Here is a 15,480-nt window from a genome sequence, read left to right as displayed (position 1 = left end):
AGTGCTTTGTCAGCAGCCTTCACCTTTGCATTTCTCTTTAGACTTTCAGATGTGGCATCCTAGCATCCTAGATGTTCTTGCCTATATTCCTAATGACACTGACTTCACGAGAACATGGAAAAGTTTCCCGCTGGACACGATGGGTATCTGCTATAAGGGAGCCAGACTGTGCTTGAGTTCTTTGCTTCACGCAACCTATTGCCACAAATTATACTTACAATACATTGGCTCCATTCATCACATTTATTTATTTAATATAAACTTTATTGTTTCAAAGGAGAATTGAAGATAGAATTTCAAAATCATTTACAAAGTTTTACATACAAAATCTGTTTTACTTTCTATCGATATGCATATAGGTACATGCATGAGTTATGTGCATAGCATAGCATGCACATAACTCAAGTGTTTACCCTCAGGTTCTGTCCTTTATTTATTTGTTTGTTTTTTTATTATTTTATTGAAAAACAATTCTGATTGGCCAGTAGCCAGGCAGGAAGTATAGGCAGGACAACCAGACAGGAAGTAGAAGTGGGGCAATGAGAATAGGAGAATTCTGGGAAGGAGGAAGCCCATTTCTCTGCAGTCCTGTCCAGACACAGAAAAAGCAAAATGTGACTATGCCGCTGAAAAAGGTCCTGAGCCATGTGGCTAACACAGATAAGAATAATCGGCTAATGTAGGTTAAAAGAGTTAATAAGAAGTCTGAGCTAATCGACCAATCAGTTTTTAACTAAGGTAGACCTCTGTGTGAATTTTTTTGGGACTTAACGATTGTGGGAACCAGGCATGACAGAAACCCAGACAACAAATGGGCACCAGGTGTAGCATAAGTCACAAAACAATCCCACACCAGTTTGGAATTATGATTAATAAAAGGGTTATTTATTTAAGGGGAAAACTTACAGATCACTGTCCTAGACAACAGCCCTCTGCACAATCAGGAACAGAGTCTAGTAGCTGGAAGCATAGCCTGAAGCAAGAGAGAGAGAGAGACAGAGAGAGAGAGACAGAGACAGAGACAGAGAGACAGAGACAGAGAGACACAGAGAGAGACAGAGAGAGAGAGACAGAGAGAGATAGAGACAGAGAGACACAGAGAGAGACAGAGAGAGAGAGAGAGAGAGAGAGAGAAGAGAGAGAGAGAGAGAGCAGGACTAACACTGCTTTTTAAAGCAAAAGAGACCACACCCAAGTGGCCTGGTACATTAAAGGCTATTGGCTGAGCTCCCACAGCACCCTATAACGTTCCATTCTCTTTTCTCTTTCCAGTGAGGACCATCCCTTTTCCCTTGCACATTGCTCTATACTTAACTGCTGTGGTTATATGGATTATAGTTTCCTTACCAATGACTTCGTAGCTAACATCGGCATATAAGAAATATATACAACATTTGCATTTCTAGGTCTATATTACCTTACTCCAGATACTTTATTTCTAGGTCTGTCTATTTACTTGTGAATTTCATGTATTCATTCCTAATAACAAGGCAATATTCCATTGTAAAAATATGCCACATTTTATTTCTCTATTCATCCATGAACAGACATTAGACTGTTTTTAATTTCTGCCTATTATGAACAGAACAGCAATAAGCATGGATGAATGAATGTCTCTGTAAAAGGATAAATCTTCTTTAGGGTATATGCACAAGAGTCATACAGCTGGATTTTGAAGTATATCGGTTCCCATTTTCTTGAGGAACAGCCACATTGTATTTCAAAGTAGCTATGCAAGTTTTTACTCCCACCAACAATGGATGAATGTACCCTTTATTCCACATCTGCATGAGACATCACTTGTTTATTGATCTTAAACATTCTAATGGTTTAAGATGAAGTCTCAAAGTAGTTTTGATTTGAATTTCTATGATAACTAAGGATGTTGACTATTTCTTTAACATTTTCTCAGCCAGTTGAATTTCCTCTTTTTAAATTCTCCGTTTAGATCTATAACCAATTTTAATTGGGTTGTTTTCTTGATGTTTAGTTTTTAGAGTTCTTTATATAGTTAGGATATTAGCTTTCTATTGGGTTTATAGCTGCTAAAAATACTTTCTCATTATGTTGTCTAATGCTTTGTCTGAATGATGATGGGCTTTCTCATAGAGAAACTTCTCGGTTTCATGAGGTCTCATTTGTTAATTGTTCTTAATTCCTCTGCTATTGGTGTTCTGTTCAGAAGTCTTTTCCCTGTGCCAATGAGTTTGAGATTCCTCATTGTCCTTCATTTTCTTTTCTATCAAGTTCAATATATCTGGTTTTATGTTGAGTTTTTTGATCCAATTGGAGTTGAATTTTCTCTAGGTTATAAATATGGATCTATTTGCATTATTCTACATCAGACATTCAGTTTGAGTAGGAACATTTGTTAAATATGCTGCCTTTTATTAAGTGTGTATTTTTGGCTTCCTTATAAAAAAATCAAGTATACATAGTGTACTTTATTTCTGCGATTCAATGTGATTTCATTGATCAATGTTTCTGTTTTGTACTTCTATTGCTTCATCTCTTTAACACAACTTGAATTTGACAACTGTGATGCCATCAGCAGTTCTTTTATTATTTAGGACTATTTTAGCTATCTGGAAGATTTTGTTTTCATATGAAGTTGCAAATTGTCCTTTGTTCTGTGAAGAATTATATTGGAATTTTGATGGGGATAGCATTGACTCAATAGATAGCTTTGGGTAAAATGACTATATTAATCCTAGTGGTCTATGAACATGTGACATCTTTCTATCTTTTGATAGCTTCTTCAGTTTCTTTCTTCAAAGTCTTAAAAGTTTTATCATATAAAGCTTTCACTTACTTGGTTGGACGTACCCACTATATTTTACATTTGTGAGGCTATTAATAAAATATGTTATTTCCCTAATTTCTTTCTCAGTCTATTATTCATTTGTATAATGGAATGGTACTGATTTTTGTGTGTTAATTTTGTATCCTGCTACTTTGCTCAAGGTATTTATTAGCTGTAGAAGTTTCCTATAAAAATATTTAGAATTGCTCATGTATACTATCATATATAAATAAAAATACTTTGATATCTTTCCATCCTATTTCTATCCCCTTGATCTCCTTCAGTTATCTTATTTCTCTAGCTAAGACTTGAAGTTCTGTATTCAGTAGGTATGCAGACTGTGGGCAACCATGTCTTAATCCTAGTTTAAATAGAAATGATTTGAATTTCTGTCCTTTCAGATTGATATTCATGCTGAATAATTATATGCCAAGTTGGAACAGGCTAAAGTCATCTTGGAGGAGGGACCCTCAATTAAGAAAATGCCTCCATAAGATCAGGTTGTGAACAAGCCAGTAAGGCATTTTCTTAATTAGTAATTGATGGGGGAGGGTCTAAACCACTACAGATGGGGCCACCCCTGGGCTGGTGATCCTGGATTCTATAAGAAAACAGAGTGAGAAAGCCATGTTGAAAAGGTAGTAAGTAGCCCCCTTCTAGGGCTTCTGCATCAGCTCCTACTTCTAGGTTTCTGTCCTGTTTGAGTTCCTGTCCTGACTTGGTGTGTTGATGAATAGCGCTGTGGAAGTGTAAACCAAATAAACTCTTTCCTCCCCAGCTTCCTTGGTCATGGTGTTTTGTTGCAGCAGTGGAAACCCTAAGACAATGTTGCTATGGCCTTACTATAAGGTGTCTTTACTATGCTGATAGATATATCTGTTATATTCCTAATCTCTCCAGGGATTTTTATAATGAAGGAGTGTTGGAGTGTGAAAAGGCATTTAAACAGATGATCCTGTGTTTTTTATCTTGCAGTCTGTTTATATGGCAATTTATGTACATTGAGCTTTCCTGTATCTCTGGAATGGCATCTATTTTATCATGGTGAATGACCTTTACATTGTTTTCTTGGATTCACTTCGCAATGATTTTATTGAGTATTTTTGCATTTGTGTTCATAAGGTAAATTATCTGTAAATTTTTTTCATTTTTGGGTCTTCCCATGGTTCAAATATCAGGGCAAACGTGACCTCATAAAAGCAGTCAATTTCCTTCTCTCTATTTATTGTGGAATAATTTGATGAGCATTGGCATTATTATTATTTTTTTTGGAAAGTCTGGTAGCATTCTGTACTACAAACAGCTGACCCTGGACTTTTCTTGGTTGTGACTTTTATTTATTGCTTCTCTTTCACCAGGGATATAGGTTTGTCTAAACTGCTTATCTTATTGTCATTTAACTTTAATAGGTGGTATAAACTGAGGTAATTATCCATTTCCTTTAGATTTTCCAGTTTGGTGGTGTAGAAGTTTTTAGAGTTATGTCATTATGAGTTTCTGAAACTGTTGCTATGTCCCCCTTTTCATATCTAGTCTTATTAATTTGGATGTTCTCTCTCTGCCTCTTAGTTTTTTGCCTGAGAGTTTATCAATCTCATTGATTTTTCTCTAAGAATCAAGTCTTTGTTTCATTGATTCTTTGTATTTTTGTTCGTTTTTATTTTACTTATTTATTGGTTGTTTATTTTGTTTTTTCAGACAGGGTTTCTTTGTGCAGCATCTCTGGCTGTCTTGGAACTTGGTTTGTAGACCAGGCTGTTCTCAAGCTCCCTGAGACCAGCCTGCTTCTGCCTCCCAAGTGCTGGGATTAGAGGTATGTGCCACCATGCATGGCTTATTTCAACTTTGTTAACTTTAGCCCCAAGTTTGAATATTTATTGCTGTCTACTCTTTGGGGGAATTATATCTTCTTTTTGTACTAGATTCTTTTAGTTGTACTGTTCAGTTAATAATATTTTTATAACTTTTATATATGGTCACTTAGTGTTATGAAATTTTCTCTTAGAATGGCTTTCATTGTGCCCCATAAGTTTGTGTTTATTGTGCATTTTCTTTTGGTTCTAGAAAATCTTTAAATTTTTTCTTAATTTTGGTCTTGACCTGTTTTTCATTCAGTAGTGAGTTGCTTCAATTTCCATGTGTTTGTAAGCTTTCTGTTTTTTGTTGTTGTTGTTGTTGTTTCTTTCTTAGATACATAGTGCTATTTCAATTTTCTTGTATCTTTTAAGATTTTCTTTGTGTCCAAGTATGCAGCCAATTTTGGAGAAAGTTCCATGAGGTTCGGTTAAAAAGTTATATTCTTTTGTATTTTGTGGGAAATGTTCTGTAGATATGTATAAGATTGTTTGGTTTATGATGTCTGTTAACTCCAGTATTTCTCTACTTAGTTTCTGTCTTTTCTTTTGATGAGCCTATAGTGTCTTCCTTATCTCTTCTTACTTGCTTTGTTTTGAAGTGCATTTTTTCAGATATTAAAATGGCTATACCAGCTTGTTGAGAGTTATCAGTAGCAATGTTTGATGATTCTTGTCATTTTGCTCTAATGGTGTGGCCTCTTCCCTTCTCTGGCTTTGAAACCACTATTTATTTCTGGTATTTCCTTGGGTATGGTTAACTTCAACATCTTCAAGTTGAAGTTTTCTTTCTAGTACCTTCTGTAGGGATGATATAACAATAGATACTACTAAATTTTGGTTTTATTACGGAGTGTTTTATTTTCTCCATCTATTGTGATTGAAAGTTCTGCAGGATGTAGCAGTCTGGTCTGACTTCTATGCCGCTTAGTGTCTATAGAACATCTGCCCAGGCCCTTTTAGCTTTTATAGTCTCCACTGAGAAGTTAGGTGTTAATGTAATAGGAATGCCTTTTTTACATTATCTGAACTTTTTCCCTTGTATCTTTTAATATTCTTTCTTTATATTGGTTATTTTAATTATTATATCCTGAGAAGATTTTTGTTTCCAATCCTGTCTATCTGGTATTTTGTTGAAAATATTTTCTCTGCTTTTGACCTAGGTTTCTTTTCCATCCTGTCTTTTTATTTTTCATATATTTGTTCTTTTCATAGGTCCCAGTTTCTATGATGTTTTGTACCTCTGTATTTTGTCTGTTGTTGTTTGTTTGTTTCTGATGCAACATTTTCATTCATCAAATGTTATATTCTTTCTACCTTTTCTTCAAAGCCTGAGATTCTCTCTTTGCCTCTGGAATTTGCCTCTGAGGTTCCTGTTTAAGAGTCTATACATTTTACTTCAAGTGTTCTCTTGGTCTACCTTTTCTTTATTGATTTTATTTCTACTTAGGTGTCTTGAACTGTTTTCTTTACTTCATTCCACCATTTTCTCCCTTCCTTCCTTTCTTTCTTAGAGTGAGTTTATACACAATTCATAAATGGATTTATTCATATTCTATTTAAGGATGTCTAAGATATGCATAACACTTATTTTGAAATCCTTACCTGTGCTTCAGCTATGTTACAATACTCAGGGCCTACTGTGATGGAGTTACTGGGTTCTAGTGAGACATTGTTCTGGCTGCTATTGATTATGCTGTAAACACATGAGTTTGGAATGGTTCTAATTCTAGATGTTGATATCTTGTATTATCTTTGTTGTGTGGGTCTTCCATTTCTTGGTTTCTGTTGCCTTTTGTGGTTCTTAGGAGAATGTGGTTGCTGTGGTTTTATTGGTAGTGAATGCTTCTGATTTCCTGTCAGGTGTTGATACTGCAGGTCCCAGATAGAACGTGTTTCTTGGCTTTGGGAGCAGACACTAAAGAATGGGGTTGGGAAAGAGGGGGGAGCTAAGTTGGTCCACAAAAGAGAGAGAAAGCATGGTTGCCATTAGGATCTACATAGACCACTGGGAAGGGGAACAAGGAACATGACAATGCTGCAGTTGGTAGTCTGCTATAGAGCTGTGGAATTGGACTTGGAGGAGAGGAGGGAGAGTAAAGATACCAGACTCCCTATCTGGTCTGGACAGCATATCTCTAGGGAATCTGTTTATATTTGAAACATGGTCTCTTACTAACCTGGAATCCAGTAGATTGTCTGGCTAGTGAGTCCCAAGTATATGCAATCCACTAAGTAGGCTACGTGGATCTGCCTGTCTCTGCCTCTGCAAGGTTGGATTTACAAGGATTTACCACCACACTTGGCTTTTTAAATGTGGTTTTTGGGGGTACAAACTCAAATTTTAAAGCTGGCAAAGCAAGCACTACCCCAAGTTAGCTGTCTCTACTTCCTTTAATTATAACCAATCAAGCTAATTAGCACACTGTTATATCTTCCTTAATAAAAACATTACTTGAATGTTATATAATAAGGTATTATATATTATAATAGCCCTTCTTTAGTTCTTTCTTCTTCCAGTAATTTAATGTCTCTGGGCTTTGTTTTCTTACTCTTCAAATAGAAGTATTTGCATTCAATGAGATACAAAGTTCTTACAAGTTCTGAGACAAATCCTGAAAGTTAAGGATAACTGGAGTACTTTTCTGTTTTTTTTTTCCTTTCTGAAGTTGAAGTCATGAAAAGTAGCTACCGTGTTGCTTTTTAAAACATCCAGCCAACTCAGTGGGGTGAACAGACCTTTGCAATAGTCTTGACATACAATCCAATTTATCTTCTGATATTTCTCAAGTGGCTGTCTCTCATTCTTCCATGCAGTGATTTTGCAGGCAGATAGTCTTTGAAGCAAGTGACGTTTTTCTAATTTTGAATAAGGTTAATCAGTCAAGTGAGTATTGATGAGCAAGCATTTACGATAACCATGTCTCAGGGAAAGCCAATCTGTATCGAACATGTGTCATGCCTAAGAGATACCTTAATTAACCTGCTGCCACGGTCAATGAGAGTTCAATGTTGTTTGAAGAAAGTCCCACAAGCAAAAGCACATGAATTTTTTCTATATTCACAGTTTGCACTGGTATTCTAGGAAAACACTATCTTTTAATCTTTTATATATCTTATCAAAGCTGTATAATTGATGGAGAACATTTAAATGTTTGCTTTCAATTCTTTGAAATGCTATACCTATAATGTTTAAATACTTTGCCATTAATATGTTAGACTATCAGAAGAAGAAGCACAAAAGGTAGGGTGGATGACCTGATTTTGCTACATTGTATTGTGCTGTAGCTGTTACTGCAGCTTTCATTCTGAAACACCTAGCTTATACATATTTTATTTTGTGTCCAATTTTTTAGTTTATTTGAAAAATATCTGTAAGATGTAATATATTTTATTTAAAATATCACATTTGTTATAAATTGATTCTTTCTTAATATGACAATATTATAAAAATTAAAGAATAATAAAGACAGAAAATTGACAAAGTATACTAATATTAAGTACAGGGCTTACTAAGTTTTACAAATATACTATCCAGAATCAGTTATGAATCATTTCTTAGATTCATGAAGTTTCTTCAGTCTTGAACTACCCGCTTGGAGGGTAGGGGATAACCACCACTATGATTCCATACCTAATTAATCTTACAGAATTTTAAAACAATCAGATCCAAAGATAAAATAGAAGTTTCCTCTTCCAGACTCTTGTCAAAAGGGGGGGAGGAGTTGATGAAGAAATATCAATAAATTGCCAGAGTTCAAAAGCAATTTTAAAGTTCCACACAGCAGTGAGAGTTTGATAATAGTATCTTGAATTTGAAGTATTCACTCTTTACTAATATGAATACACTTGTAATCATAATTTCCCTGAAACTTTGCTGTAAACTAAATGCTATTATCTTCACTGTACAAGTTGCCTGACCTCAGACCATGACTGTTAAAGAATAAATCTGTGTTATGCTAATTTTCTGTTAGTAGATAGTAAGTTAAAACAAATTCAGCAACTTAAACCAACAAATTTAATACTAACCATTTCCAGGAGGCAGGAACCTGAAATAAAACAATAAAAGTCTTCTGATTTTTTTTTCATGTTGAAAAGTAAATGAACTGAGAATTTCCCTAAATCTAATCTCTTTGACTTTTAACAGAACTCAAGTTGGTGTGCTGGGAAAACTCACTTTTCCGAATAACTCACAATCAGCTGATTGGGAATCTTGGGATCCCAGCAAAATCTCTCAACAAAGTGCTACAACTTTGTTGCAGGAGTAACATCTCATGACACTCAAATTCACCATTGTCTTCAAGAGTTAGAGATTACACAAGGGATGTATGCTCCTCCTATCACGGGTCAGGAGCATCAGGCTAGACTATAAAAGGTGAAACAAAGATTCTCCCACATTTCCTTCATTGTACCTTTGTCCTTTGCAAGAAGATGAAGAATTAATTATATGAATAATGACTATTTTAGCTAGCTGAAACTGTTACTTGTTGACTGTTTGTTATATTGCATTATGCAGTTTAAAAACTATGGCCATTCGTGAGTTAAGGGTCACTTTAAACCTTCTAATCCCAGTACTCGGGAGGCAGAGGCAGGAGGATCTCTGTGATTTTGAAGCCAGCCTTGTATACAAGAACAAGTTACAGCATACCTGGGACTACACAGAGAAACCCTGTCTCAAGAAAACGAGAGAGAGAGAGAGAGAGAGAGAGAGAGAGAGAGAGAGAGATATTTTCATCCCATTTTGTAGACATGGAAGCTGAGGCTTGCAGAAATAAAGTGTGTATAAAACAATAAACCACTCTATTTAGGTCTCATATATTTGTATTTTTATAGACTGTATTACATACCTGAAAGTAATTTGAACTAGATTTTAAGGATAGGTAGAGTTCAAAAGTAATGTAATCAAAATTACAGTAACAAACAAATGAATAACAAAAGCACAAAAGCAGAGGAACTGACTTGGCAAGGAGTCAGTCAGAAGTGTTGTTTGACTAGTAGCATTTTTTTTTTTTTTTTGGTTTTTCGAGACAGGGTTTCTCTGTAGCTTTGGAGCCTGTCCTGGAACTCGCTCTGTAGACCAGGCTGGTCTCGAAGTCACAGAGATCCGCCTGCCTCTGCCTCCTGAGTGCTGGGATTAAAGGCGTGTGCCACCATCGCCCGGCAACTAGTAGCATTCTTGATAGCTGAGCTCTACCTAGTGAATTTTGACTCTGCCTTGGAATATTACTATTGGCTGGTAATTTATTTTGCTAGCAAAGACTTATATTTCTAATCACTGTTCGTGCCCATATGGAGGTCTGTTCTGTGTCATGTTAGGGATATACACATTCCCTACATAGGGCTTTTTCTTCTGGGCATTTGGGAGTGACTGCTTTGCAATTTTCTGAAGAAGGAAAGTCAATTTCACTAGAACACATCACAGTGATTTTATCCCTTTGCTCGCTTGGAAATCTTAGGGTTGAATTTGTGGCCCACCGATAATATATTCCTGACTCTACGGTGAATATGAATTTCTTTAGAGCAAGGACTCACCTTCTTTTAATGTATTTTATCTTTGTGAGCTGCCTTAAATTCTCTTTGAAACCAGTCAGAGTATGAATACGCAAATACATGTATAAAATGTAGGCAGGCGGTTTTTACAAGAAACACTGATGAATTCGCTGATAGGCTGGGAGCTCTGAAATATGATTTCTTGATGCTCAGCTATCAGTCTTCCTAAGCAAAAGGAACTGGAACCCTCAATCATTAACTTGGCTTTTGCTGTTGTCAATAGATCCCTCTGACATTGCATTATAAAGCATCCAATCTGAGCCTACTGATACAGATTCAACTCTGCTCTCCCCTATTTTTAACTTAAAAAGCAATTGGATGGAAATAAGGTAAAATGAGAGTTTTGAGAAATTAAGATCCTTCAAACTTCCTTCCGAAGCTGTGTCAACTCAATGCAGATGAGGGCTGGCCTCCACAGACTCAGGAAATGGTGGACCAGAAAAGCAATGACAAATAAAAGCAGAGTGCTTCATACGCGATCACAGATGTAAACACTCCAGGAAAATGATGTTTTACTACTCTGTTATGAATATAATGTGAGAATTTTTCTGATAAGGTGTTATTTGAAAAAGTTTGCAGTAGCAACAACAAAGAAGTTGAGAGTATAACTTGGCAAAGCAAGTAAATTAAAACATCAAAGGGTATTAAAATTCCAGGAGAAATAAAAAGAAGTGGTGTAGAAGCTAGCTAAAGGATAATCTAATTTTAATAAATGGAAGAACAGCACTCTGCACTGTGAGAATTTGGAAGGGGCAAATGTGCTAGGTTGCAATGAGGCCTCCAGTATATTTGAAGGGAGTGGCCAATGGTACACACATCAGATACAGAACAAGGAAGAAAGCAAGACAGTAAAAAACCATTGATCTAGAGGTACAAGACTTGCTGAGAGTTACCAGCCATTTGCACATTTGACGTATGTGAATTTTGGTGTAGCAAAATATTGAATTGGAACAGTAACAAGATGCTTATGGTGAAAAATCAAAAAAACTCAGTGAAACTAACATTTTTCTAATTTTTATAGATTTAAAAATGTTTATTGTTTATAAGAAAAAAAACAGACCACTTGTTCGATCATCTTCATGATGCTGATCAGTCTGGGTACCATCTGTATTTCAGGAAGTACCTGTATTAGTTTTTTCTTCTGAGTGCACCATTAAATTCATTAAACTTTAGTGTATTTAGACAATTTTTTTCATATGTCATACAGTCAAAATTCTAATTTGTTTTATTCATCTGAAATCAAAAAGTTGTCTTCCTTGCCTAGTCATTTCCTTTTAGATTTTAGCATTGTTCTTCATGGCTGTACACAATCCTAACCCTCAGGCCAGATCTTACGAAACTCTGCCTTCGCAGACTTTATATTGCATTTGTGTGTGTGTGTATCTCTGATTCTTTCATATATATACACATATACATATATACATGTATACACATATACATATATATGTGTGTAAATATTCATATGCAAATATATGAATATTTGTATATATGAATTTATATGTATATATACACATATATGTTACGGTATTTAGGGGTACCCTTGGAATGACTAGCTGTGTTCAGCCTGTGATCTGTAGGCTGCAGGTGTCTTAAGCTAGCTCTGAAATTGACCCAACACATTTGAGAGCTACAGCAGACAGTAGAGTGCGGATCTGAAAATGGACACTTCCTTCAGCAAGACTTCATGTCCTCAAGGTTCTGAAACCTTGTCAAATAGCACCACTAACTAGGGAGCAAGTACTCAAATACATGAGCCAGTAGAGGTAATTTCTCTTCAAACCAAAGCACTTCACATCACTTCCTGTCTGCAAACTAGGAGGGAAGGCACGACTGGAGGTAAACTTGCTGCATCTGCTCAGAGGCTCTCTGGGCATGGCAATTAGCACCCCATCTTTCCCCCCACAGGATGTCTCATGTGTCTAGACAGAAGATCAGAAATAAAAACGGGTCTGGATCCTGATTCCTGGTTGATCTTCATCTAGCTTATGCCTCTCAACCAAGAAATTGGAGCTGAAAGATTTAGGTTTTGTTGCTGCTTTGTCTCATCACACTTCCCTATGTTATCGCAACACAAGTCAGGTCGTTCATTGGAAGTTTGCTTTAATATAAAAACTAAATCCATTTATTTATTTATTTATTTATTTATTTATTTATTTAACCTCTTGTAGGTTTTCTATATGTGTAACATGATTAATAAAAACCCAGAGACAAATATTGGGGTTCAACCTGAAAGACAGAAAAGCAAAACAGTCAGTTACTGGCTCTTACCTCGACCTCAGCCTGAAATCATGATCCTGCCTTCAGGATCTTCAGAATGAGACTGTGTCTGAAGACTGTCTACTCCCGTTTTATATTCATCACAGGTGCTGAAATTAAAGGCATGCACCACTACTGCCTCGTTTCTAAGGCAAACTAGTGTGGCTACTAAGATTAAAGGTGTGTGCCACCACTGCCTGATCTGTAAGGTTGACCAGGGTGTTTTACTCTCTGACCATCAGACAAGTTTTATTCATTAAAATACAAATTAAAAATAATTTTTATGGTAAAAAGATCAAAAACATGTTTTAACCATAATAGATTGAGAAGCAGTTTTGCAATTTATAAACGAAGACTAGAGCATCATAGATATATTGTGTATAAGTTCCTTCAATGGCATTAGCAGTTTTATTCATAAGAGCTGTCTTGTAGCCTTATAATTATTTTCAGACTGGGCAAAATAAATGGAAACACTTATCATGCCTACCCAGAACTTTTTACATACTGCCATAATTGTGACTTGAATGGGAAGTTCTTACAAGTAATTACCATGTCTAATTTTAAGACCCATGGCTGTTAGACCAATTAATTAACAATTTTATGATTAGTAATATTCTAAGTCAAGAGAAGAATGTTGAGCAATTTAAAATGAAAGTGGAACAATCAATGTGTTTTGAACAAAGATTTCTTAAGTACAACTAGAAAATATTGGTGATCTGCCTAATTGTGGTGTTTCAGAACAGATTTCAATATCACAACAGAAAACACAAATTTGTTATCAAGCTCTATCTTTACAGATAAAAAGTTCATTTTAATATTTCCATATGTTTTGAAAAGCAACAGACTTTAAAAATTTATGTTCTGTTAAAGACAAGTATATTTAACAATATGTCTGTGTCAACTCCAGATACATACCAAGACCAAGTTTGGGATATACAACCATCTTTCATCAGAGACTAAATGACAAAATAAAGGTTATAATCATTAATATTTACAGGGTGAATACATTACATTGTAGCAACTAATTACAAGGTGGTCATAAACTGAAGAATTAATCATTGTTAAGCAGAACAAAGTTCTTTCAATTTAAGCTTACCTCTGACACATGAAATTGGACAGCTTGTTTTAAAGTATAATTAAAAAATCATTTAGTTCATATATTTTGTATGATTTAAGCACTTCTCAGGTTAGGCTACAGGATTGGAGGGCAATTCAGTCACTGCAGCATCTTTAGCTAGTATGATTTTTGAGACAGTGTAGAGACAGAGGTTCTCAACCTTCCTGATGCTGTGACCCTTTGATATAGTTCCCCATGTTGTGGTAATCCCAAACCAAAAAATTATTTTCATTGCTATTTTGTAATTGCAACTTTTCTAGCATTTTAAGCAGTAATGTAATATCTGTATTTTCTGTTGGTCTTAGGCAACTCCTGTGAAAGGGCCATTTGGTCATGATCTCAGGTTGAGAAACGCTGGTATAAAGGAAGCAATTTGCTTGAGCATTATTGGTTTAAAGATCTTCAAACAACCCCATTCTTTGCTTTTCCAAAATCATAAGTGCTTTCAATATAATTCCAAAGCAAGGTATGAAATGATATATATTGCTTACAAAGGCAAATTTACTTTACTTTTTCGAATTATATTGTATTCTTGAAGTAGGAGGTAAGAAAGCAATAGAGAGCCAATCATGCCAAGAGCTGCATTGTTGACTCACAGAATTCTTTATGCTGTGATAGACACATAGTCATGATTTTTTTTACTTTGAATGGTATTTATTATTCTTTCATCATTTAAGTTGTAGCAGAGTGAAGTGTATCAGCTAGTATATAGTTCAAATATCACAGTTGTTGTCAAATGGCATGAGGGAGCTCTTGATGGGTCCCATGGTGGGTGAGGACCATGGGCAGGAGATAACTACACCATGCAGACAGAGCTTGACTCTGGGGTGTTTTGAGATGAGGGTAGAAAGAAAAGAAGGGAGAGAGAGGAGAAGAGAAAGAGGAAGAGGAGAAGAGAAGAGAAAAGAGAAGCAAGAAAAGTCCTGCCTTCCCTTTCAGAAGAGCAGTAGGAAGAAGATATGGGGAGTGGGTGGAGCTTGTCTCTTAAAGGCACCTTTGCACCTTCGTACAAATACTGACAGCAACACTACATACTAGGAGAAAAGATGCTAAGGTGAACAAATTGAAGCGATAAAGCTCAGCTGGATTAGTGATGGAATTTTTGAATGAGAGTATCTGATAACCCAAAGATATGGACGATATTGAATTAAAACTAATATAAATTTAAATGCAATTATACTTTATTTCAACTGATAATAGAAGATTAGGGATACATTCAACTCTTCTCCATTTCTTCAAATCACTGTTAAAAATGCAATGCTGAAGTTAATTTTTACACATTTTCTAAATGTAGAGGGAATGAATGAACCATATGTTCTTCTTTTGAAATCTCTTTCTTAGCTTTGCAGTAACCACATGTAGGAGAGTCCTTTTCCACCTCTGCCTTATTCTCTGCTCTGGATACCTGAGGCTCAGACCAAGGCTATTTGGCTGGTGAGATGAATGTACTAATACATAGTGTTGATCAGTATGACACATTGTCAGCAATCAGTTTTGGGATTTAACTGGGCTTGGTTTGAGGATTTCATAGTTTAATGAGATTGGCATTCAGATTTTAGGGATTTCAGATCTATTGAGATAAGCAGACTTGAAAATCAATCAAATTAATATGAAGCAATAAAATTTAAATGAGTGATAAACAGCATCCATTGCCCAACCTGTTCAGGTTGGAGAAGAGTTTGTAGGGGGCCTTTTCTTAAATTCCTGTGATAAAAGTTGTGCATGCCTTGAATTTCCATAATTTTTAAAATTTATTTTGTGAGATTATAATATAATTACATCACACCACGTGTGTTATTTTAAATACAACTGGCACCCATAAGCTCACACTATCGGGAGGTGTGGTTTGTTTGAGTAGGTTTGGCTTGGTTGGAGGAAGTCTGTCACTGCCCGGGAGGGTC

Source organism: Microtus pennsylvanicus, chromosome 22 (assembly GCF_037038515.1).
Source record: "Microtus pennsylvanicus isolate mMicPen1 chromosome 22, mMicPen1.hap1, whole genome shotgun sequence".
NCBI classification, from domain to species: domain Eukaryota; kingdom Metazoa; phylum Chordata; class Mammalia; order Rodentia; family Cricetidae; genus Microtus; species Microtus pennsylvanicus.
The sequence above is the reverse complement of the archived record's forward strand: the minus strand, read 5'-3'. Positions refer to the sequence as shown.